General features: G+C 46.0%; 1 pseudogene; it reads right to left on the reverse strand.

Annotated features, from left to right (window-relative positions):
* Positions 1 to 9133: 9133 nt before the first annotated feature.
* On the reverse strand, positions 9134 to 9260 carry LOC120859797 (annotated as a pseudogene).
* Between the last annotated feature and the right edge of the window lie 563 nt (positions 9261 to 9823).

Here is a 9823-nt window from a genome sequence, read left to right on the forward strand (position 1 = left end):
TGCATCTCAGAAACCACAGTGCTGTGAAGGAAGAGGGAGACAGGCTTCACTTCTCTGTTGCCAACGTTCCCGGTCTCCATGGCAACCCTGAACCTAGCAGTTGTTCAGAAAACTTGAGATAGTATTGCACCTTAATGTTTTCAGGTACCTGAGGGTCTCCAGGACTCACCATTGCATAGGTCAGAGGCTGGGTCTATACAGCTCAAATCACCAGGAGCAGAAACGGTTGATAGTTCCAGCAGATTGAACGGATTCTAATGGCTTCTCTGTGTACATTCAGGCCTGGATCAGAAATCATAGATAGATAGATCAGGAAGGAATTTCATAAGTGGGATACAGATCCATAGTAAGTTACCATGGAGACATGAAGAGTATGCTACCTTTTTTTTTTTTCTTAACTGTACCAGAAAACACTGACTCATTCAGGCTGCAGTTTCAGCTAACAGAGGGACTTTCCCCCTAGGCTACTGAAAGCATCTGAGAAACCTGGAAGAGACAGCCATTAGGTCCAGTTCAGTTGCCCTGAGTGGGGCCGCCTTATCCATAGCAGCTGCTCCCGTATCCATGGGTATCATGCTAGGGGGCCCCTGAGACCCAGTGATCTTTGGGAAGACATCTTTCTTCCTTGACGAGCTCAGAGAGGAGGGGCGTTTCCAGCACATCTGAGCAGAAAGACATCATCGAAAGAAGGGTCACAGGATTTTGAAGACAGTCCGCTCGTGACAACCAGCTTTCCCTGTGCTCTGACTTGCTAAACCTTGGGGCGGTTCTCAGCTGTATAGAAGCAAGGGGTGATTACGCCACCTATGTCATTAGGCTGTGATGGGAGCTCAGCACAGAGCCAAATTTGCAAATTTGTCCATCACCTGGTAGAGAGAGGCTCAAAATGATATAGCTATTACATGTATTTTTCCAAGCTCCCCTCTGGGAGCATTTTATGAAAAATCCTTTCAAATATATACATTAATATATGAAAAAAATCATTCCTACCCTCTCAGATATAAATGCATGAAAACTTATAGAAAATAATCTAGCCAGAAGCATAAGTGCAGAGCTGGAAAAAGTACAGCAGCTGAGAGAGAGAGAGGAAGCTCAGGTTACCCACAACTTGGACTCTTGACTCCCACCCAGACTTCTGGCACTCCCTGCTCCTCTTCCCAGGAGCCCTGGGCTCAGCCAAGCAGCCCCCTTACCCTGGGTCCTACTCAGTAACTAACCCCCTCTATGTTTGGCTGGGTCACTGGCCCATAATCAAATGGCTTATCCTAGTTCTGGGGCCGTACCGGGGTTCCTAACATTTTTTACCTTCCTGTTATTAGTCGGTTTCCTAGTTACTCAGCAGAACTAAAACCCGGCATGGCTGCAGCCTGTGATTATTCATTGACTATTATGGCTTGATTCACAAGAAACATCAGGTTTTCCAGTGAATTAAACCCAATAAAAGTATGACCCTTGTGCTTCAAGATCAAAAGTCGAAGGTGTTAGAAGGAAATTAAAAGTTGGGATGTGCATGGGCTGAAATGACCAGACACACCATGTCAAGCTGAGTGTAGGAGTAGCCTTAACTCTTCCTTTAAGAAAGAAGGAAGCTCATCGAAGACAGGAAGAAAGGAATTATTGCAGAATGAATTATAAAGAGTAAAATCCACATAGAGTTCTTTAGAATCCAGATGTAATTATTAAAAATGATTAGCTTACCTAGTCATCCTGTAAAAACCACAACAAAAATGGCTCCTTTGAAACATGTCTGTATTTACCTTGAAATCTTAACCAATAGGCAATATACAGTTTGAAGCAGTTTCCAGCTGCAACAGACGTCATATGGTCTGAGGTATACCATTTATTCATTCAGCAAACAGTGTCAGCTGCTGAGAAGACAGATGAGTAAAGGCTTAGGCCCTGCTTTTGGAGAAGTAAAAATAAAGTCCACAGTTCTGCAAATACCATCCACAAATGCGAGACTTCGGAAATCCTAAAAGGGGGTAGGCAGTGGAGGAGGAAATGCACTTAGATATAATTTAATTCATTCAATCACCTTCTGGATAAAGGTCTGTCTACTCAAAGCTGTGTTTTTTCAGTAGTTCTGTGAGAGTTGGATCATAAAGAAGGCTGAGCATCAAAGAACTGATGCTTTCAAACTGTAGTGTGGAAGAAAACTCTTGAGAGTCCCTTGGACTGCAAGGAGATCCAGGTCCATCCTAAGGGAAATCAACCCTGAATATTCATTGGAAGGACTGATACTGAAGCTGAAGCTCTAATACTTTGGCCACCTAATATGAAGAGCCAACTCATTTGAAAAGACCGTGATGCTGGGAAAGATTGAGGGCAGGAGGAGAAGGGGATGACAGAGGATGAGATGGTTGGATGGCATCACTGACTCAATGGGCATGAGTTTGAGCAAACTCTGGGGGATTGTGAAGGACAGGGAGGCCTGGCGTGCTGTAGTCCATGTGGTCACAAAGAGTCAGACATGACTGAGTGACTGAAAAAAATTCATTCATATTCTACCACCTGTGTTTCCTTTATTGACCATTCACCTTGCAGTTTCTGGGTCATGTCTGGCAGGAGTTATTCTGCTGATACATGTTAGGGTCAAGGAACAGATGAGGACTTCCTGGTGTTCCAGTGGTTAAGAGTCCACCTGCCAATGGAGTGGACATGGGTTCCATCACTGGTCTCGGAAGATTCCATATCCTGTGGAGCAACTAAGCCCATGCACCTCAACTACTGAGCATGCGCTCCGCAACAGAAGCCACCACAATGAGAAGTCCCTGAACTGAAGCTAGGGTAGCCCCTGCTCTCTGCAACTAGAAAAAGCCTGCGAAGAGCACCGAAGACTCAGCACAGCCAAAAATAAATGAAAGATAATTTTAAAAAGGAACAAATGAAATTAAATCTTAAAGCACCCCCATCTCCCTTCACCTCACACAGCAGATAGGCACACGATGTGTACACCATGCAGTTGCCCTCTACTCATGCCCGTCTGCTGGCAGAGGTTCCCAGAATCCAGGCCAACCTGGGGTGATCCAGCACCCTTGCAGCACCACTCGACCCCCCCAGGCTGGTCCCACACTACTCGAGAGCAGGTAGTTTGCTTCTATACTTTTCTTTAAGATTCCTCAAAACAGCCAACATGCAACTATGGAAGGTCAAAAACTGCCCCTAATGTCCTGTGTTAATTTCATCTGCTTTTGGCAGCCTCATTCAGTTCAGCTTAGTTGCTCAGTCATGTTCGACTCTTTGTGACCTCATGGACTGCAGCAGACCAGGCCTCCCTGTCCGTTGTCAGCTCCCGGAGTTTACCCAAACTCATGTCCATCGAGTCGGTGATGCCGTCCAGCCATCTCATCCTCTGTTGTCCCCTTCTCCTCCTACCCTCAATCTTTCCCAGCATCAGGGTCTTTTCAAATGAGTCAGCTCTTTGCATCAGGTGGCCAAAGTATTGGAGTTTCAGCTTCAACATCAGTCCTTCCAATGAACACACAGGACTGATCTCCTTTAGGATGGACTGGTTGGATCTCCTTGCAGTCCAAGGGACTCTCAAGAGTCTTCTCAAACACCACAGTTCAAAAGCATCAATTCTTTGGTGCTCAGCTTTCTTTATAGTCCAACTCTCACATCCATACATAGCCTTGACTAGATGGACCTTTGTTGGCAAAGTAATGTCTCTGCTTTTTAATATGCTGTCTAGGTTGGTCATAACTTTCCTTCCAAGGAGTAAGCGTCATGGCTGCAGTCACCATCTGCAGTGATTTTGGGGCCCAAAAATTGGTCCCTTGTGATTGATCCTTGTGGGCATGAAGGCAGGGCAACTAGATAGAACAAGCCCGTGATCTTATCCTTTGATGGGCCAGTCTCCCTGGGGTCCAGTCCCAGCTCAGCCTTTCATTAGCTGTCCAGCTGTGGCCCTGGTAAGCTACATAAACTGTCTGAGCCTCAGTTTCCTTCTCCATCACTTGCATAATAGCTGTGCTTTTCTCCTAGGGCCGCTCGACGATTAAGTGAGTTAAAGTTTCTTAAACTCTTAGAACAATGCCTGGCACGAACAAGGTTGTGACAAATAAGCCAGAGCTCCCTTGACCCTGCAAGGGTTGAGCCCACCATCCCCTTCAGCTACCTCTAATGACCACCCAGTTCTACACTCTAAGCAGGATCTTGATTCACAGCAAGGAATAAGATCAAGACCAATGCTGTCCATAGGCACACATGGTTTCACCGTAATTCTCTGGCCTTTGGTGGCAGGATATCAAGGAATAAACACTGAATTTTAAAATTGGAAAAAAAAATGAGAGTTAATAAGTGAGACCAACTTCTGTTTTTATAAGGAATCTAAAGCCTACGGAGGATCAATTTCTTGCTGTTGGTCATAAGACTATTTACTGGTGGACCTGGGGCCCCAGTCCAGGCCAGCTGCCCCCGATGCCTCCCTGACGCAGTCATGTTTCCTTATAAGGCAGTGCTCTCAGAGTATATGAGCTGCCTTCAAAATCCACTGTGATATTAAGCTGCATGATGACAGGCTTTAGGCAAGTCTGAACAACAAAAATAGTAAGAGGGACCCGTTGTATTCTGAAGAATTGATAATCCCTAAATAAATGTGTCTGCAGTGTGAGTCAGATCTGAGGAGATACAGGATTTCAGAGGTGTGTGTCTGTGTTCTGAATCACAAAATGATTCCCACAGTACACACTGGACTGAATGATGCTTTGAGCACCAGCCTGACTATTTATCTTGCAAACTGGACACTGAGCTGCTAGTCTTCACACAAACGAAGAGTTAGTCACTGCTACACCCGCCAGTCCAGCCAGTGATTAAGGAAGGCTAATTTACGTTGCCACTTTTGGTGACAACATAAAACCTGGATTAGCATTGTAAAGCCCAGGAATGTGACAAAAGCAATAGGTGAATAATCATTAAAACCGGGTATTTATGTTATGTCCATTTGAAACTGCTCCCCTCAGGCTGGGACTCGAACCCCGTCAAAACCCAGATTAGAATTTGAACCCCTTTAGTTGAGATCACACACCTGGTCCCAGGACTTAATGAAGCTCAGGTTCTTTTTATGTTCTTTATGTTCTTTAGGTTCTTTATGCACAGAAGGAATTCCATGAAAGCCAAAGTGATAGATAAGAAGTGAATTTATTGAGAGAGATACACATTCCATAGACAGAATTCGGTCCATCTAAAAGGCAAAAATAGCCCCCAGAGAAACACATTCCACAGGCAGAGTGTGGGCCATCTCAGAAGGCCAGAGGCTCTGAGATATGGGGTGGTTAGTTTTATGGGCTGGGAAATTTCATAGGCTAATGAGCGGGAGGATTGTTCCAACTACTTTGGAGAAGGAGTGGAGATTTCCAGGAATTGGGCCACCACCCACTTTTTGGTCTTTTATGATCAGCCTTGGAACTGTCAGGGCACCTGTGGGTGTGTCATTTAGCTTATGGTAATGTATTATCTTCCCTGGTGGCTCAGATGGTAAAGAATCTCCTTTAATGCAGGAGAGTTGGGTTCAATCCCTGGGTTGGGAAGATCCCCTGGAGAAGGAAATGGCAACCCACTCCAGTATTCTTGCTTGGCAAATCCCATGGACAGAGGAGCCAGGTGGTCTACAGTCCATGGGATCGCAAAGTGTCAGACACGACTTGGCGACTAAACAGCAGCTGTGTATTGCAATGAGCATATACTAAGGCTCAGGGTCCACTGGAAGTTGAGTCTTCTGCCATCTTGGACCTAGATGATTCTAACCAGTTTATGTCATATCCTCAACTGGTATCTCAGTCTTTTAAAGGTTGTGTCCTGCCTCCCTCCCTCTTGTTTCACGTTCTTTTGAGGAATGGCTTTCCAATTGCTGCAAGACGTTTTCCCTTGTTTCTTTACTCTTATGAATTCCAGTGTCTATGTCTATTTCAGACCCAAGGAGTTGTTAGTTTCTCTGGTTTATAGTCTTTATGTAAATCACCTCTTCTCTTTACAGCTAATGCTGGCTTTACCTCTAAATGCCGGACTTGTCACCTCAAACTTGCCTCTTTATTCTGGTTGAGGGTGAAGAGGAGAGACCACCCACCACTCTCAGCTGTCAAGGGGAAGAACCCCAGGACTCATCTTCTGGAAGGTTCTCACAGAACTCTATAGGAGGTGCCCCAGCTCTCTGAGCAAAGAAACAGTCCTGTATTTGCCCCCTTATTAAAACAAAGCAGAGATGACTCACAGGGACACATCGCTTCCCCACCTCCACACCTGCAAAAAGGGACAATGAGGGGACCAGGTCCCAGTTGCCATCATGAAATTTTTAATACTTTAAAAGTCTTACATTTTTTTTAAAATTACATTTTCATTTATTTATTTATTATTTTTTAGTCATGACCGAGAATTGTGGGATCATAGTTCTCCCACCAGGGACTGAACCGTGGTTTGATATGTGAAAGTGCAAAGTCCTAACCACTGGACTTCCAGCGAATTCCCTTAATAATATATATATATATATATATATATATATATATAAAGAGGCTCTTTTCCATTTTGCAGCTGCTGCTGCTAAGTCGCTTCAGTCGTGTCCAACTCTGTGCGACCCCATAGATGGCAGCCCACCAGGCTCCCCCGTCTCTGGGATTATCCAGGCAAGAACACTGGAGTGGGTTGCCATTTCCTTCTCCAATGCATGAAAGTGAAAAGTGAAAATGAAGTCGCTCAGTCACGTCTGATTCTTAGCGACCCCATGGACTGCAGCCTACCAAGCTCCTCCATCCATGGGATTTCCCAGGCAAGAGTACTGGAGTGGGGTGCCATTGCCTTCTCCCTCCATTTTGCAGAAAGCTCTGCAAATTATGTAGTCAGTCTCTGGTGAGACATTTCTCCCATGACTTTCCCCACGTGCAGGGAGCCAGAGGGCACTTCTATCATTCAGAACACACAGCAGGCAGGTGGCCATCAGCCCCCTGCTCCCAAGGCAACAGGTCAGAGCCTCTGTGTCAGTCTGACTTGGTCTTTTCAAGCTACATACTACAGAAACTCACCTAAACACCTGTATTGTGATATAATCCACATACTGCAAAATTGACCCATGTAAAGTATATGGTTCAGTGGTTTTAGGAATATTCACAAATCTGTGCAGCCATCACCCTAGTCACGTTTAGAACATTTTTATCACCTCAGAAAGAAGCTCTGTTCCCATTAGCTGTCACCCCGTCAGCCCTTCTCTCCCCTGCTAGCCCTGTGTAATTGCGAATCTGCCTTCTGCCTGCCTGTTCTGTGCTTTCCCATGAACAGCAGTGCACCATTTTTGTTTTGTTGATCAGTCGCTCAGTCACTCTTTCTGACCCCCATGGACTGCAGCACACAAGGCTTCTCTGTCCTTAGCTGTCTCCCAGAGCTTGCTCAAAACTCACGTCCATTGAGTCAGTGATGCCATCCAACCATCTCATCCTCTGTTGTCCCCTTCTCCTCCTGCCCTCAATCTTTCCCAGCATCAGGGTCTTTACTAATGAGTCGGCTCTTCCCATCAGGTGGCCAAAGTATTGGCGCTTCAGCTTCAGCATCAGTCCTTCCAATGAATATTCAGGGTTGATTTCCTTTAGGATTGACTAGTTTGATCTCCTTGCAGTCCAAGGGACTCTCAAGAGGCTTCCCAAACACCACAGTTTGAAAGCATCAATTCTGCACCACTCCACTTTCTTTATGGTCCAACTCTCACATCCGTCCATGACAACTGGAAAAACCATAACTTTGACTAGAGGGACCTTTTATCAGCAAAGCGATGACCTCTGCTTTACAATACACTGTCTGGGTTTGTCATAATAGCTTTTCTTCCAAGGAGCAAGCGTCTTTTGTGACTGGCTTCTTTCACTCAGCCTACTCTTCTCAAGGATCATCCAGGTTGTAACCTGTGTCAGCATTTCGTTTTTCTTTATGGCCAATATATATTTTATTATATCCAATTGTTTGGTTTCTATTGGCAGCTATCTGTGAAACGTCTGGCCCGTGATTGAGGCTTATAGCATCTTTAATGCCTAGAGAGGGCTGACCGGTGATGCTCTTTTCCTGGACCAGCCTGGGCAGCAGAGGAAGACGCAAAGCCAGTTGTGTAGGAGGTGCTCTGGGCTGTGCCAGACGGTCGGTCACAGGGCTGCATTCGGGCCTCCTTTGTTCTTCTCCCACGGTGGCTGTCCCAGCGGTGGGCCACCCCAGGAACAGCTGGGTCTTCCTCATTGGGAAGAGGGGAGGAGATCAAGGAAGCCCTTCCTTCTCTGAGCTTGAACACACTAGATAATGAGGGAGAAGAATATTTGAGGAAACTAGCTGCTTGTCTCTTGTTCCTTTATTTTCATCCTTAACTTTGGTGTTTATATAGAAAAATGAGTGAACTGTTTCCCTGAAAGAACCACCTGATCTGGTTTAATTTTTTTAAAAAATTGACATTTTACTCATTCGTTCACTCACTCCTTCCTCCCTTCATTCATTTCAGTTTTATTGAGGCACAATTGGCATAATTTGACACTTTATTTTGACAGGGAAGTAGGATTTAGTGGTGAGCATGAGTGAGCAGGGGAAAGCACCAAGGCTCTCTCATGAGTACAGGCCCAGGGGGCCATAATTAGGGAAGTATTTGACCCGTCGTATCTTCCCTGGTGGCTCAGATGGTAAAGCATCTGCCTATAATGGGGGTATACCTGGGTTCAATCCCTGGGTTGGGAAGATCCCCTGCAGAAGGAAATGGCAACCCACTCCTGTACTCTTGCCTGGAAAACCCCATGGACGGAGGAGCCTGGCATGCTACAATCCATGGGGTCGCAAAGAGTCGGACACGACTGAGCAACGTCACTTTTCACTTTGGCCCCTCAGCCATCCGGGATAAGCCGCTTTTCAGCCACCATGTTGCAGATTCATCCACGTTAAACTTAGCAAATCCCTGCTTCTTGGAGATGTGGACCTTCTGTCAGCCAGGGAACTTGAACTTGGCCTTGCAGAGGGCCTCAGTCGGATGCTCCTTGTTCTGCAGCTTGGTGTGGATGGACTTTATGACTTGACCAGTGTGGACCCTGGCCACTGTGCCCTGGGCCTTTCCAAAGGCACTGCACATACCAGTCTGCAGCCTAGACTGAGGGCAGCGGGCCAGTCATGAATGTCCCCTGGAAAGGGCTGTTTCCAAGGTCCCTTAGGGCAACCCACACAGGCAACAGGCTGCATATACTACCTGACATTTGCAGTCAGTGCACACCAAGCCCCCATGGGGAATGGAGCATAGTTGGCTTAATTGGCTGCAAATATAATTTGACATTTTAAAAATGATTTGTCAGTGTGACTTGCACATTTGAATACTTATTTCTAAAGGCTTCTAAACACTGTATTTGTTCTCAAAACAGCATCCAGAGGGATCCTGTTAAAACATCTGTCAGACCCTCTCTCCTCAGCTAAAGCCCTCCAGTGGCCCAGGGTGACTCAGAGGAAGAGCTTGAGGCCCCTCAGTTTCCCCTCCCCACTCTGAGGCCTCCATCTCTCAGATCTCTCCTCTTGCCCCAGTCCTTCTGGTCCTCAGGGCACCAGCTGGCCTCCCCCAAACACCAGACAGGATCCTCCCTCTCCTGGGAAACCTCTTCCCACGTCTAAAATTTAATCCATTTTTCATCTAACACAGCCTGACTTTTTTTTTTTCCCTAAAGCCCTTGTCATTATGTAATTTTCCTTTGACATTTTCCTTTTTTACCCTGTTCACTCTCCCTGAATATTCACTGGAAGGACTGATGCTGAAGCTGAAGCTCCAATACTTTGGCCACCTGATGCAAAGAGCCAACTCATTGGAAAAGACCCTGATGCTGGGAAAGATTGA

This window comes from Oryx dammah, unplaced genomic scaffold, assembly GCF_014754425.2.
Source record: "Oryx dammah isolate SB20612 unplaced genomic scaffold, SCBI_Odam_1.1 HiC_scaffold_2, whole genome shotgun sequence".
In the NCBI taxonomy this organism is placed as follows: domain Eukaryota; kingdom Metazoa; phylum Chordata; class Mammalia; order Artiodactyla; family Bovidae; genus Oryx; species Oryx dammah.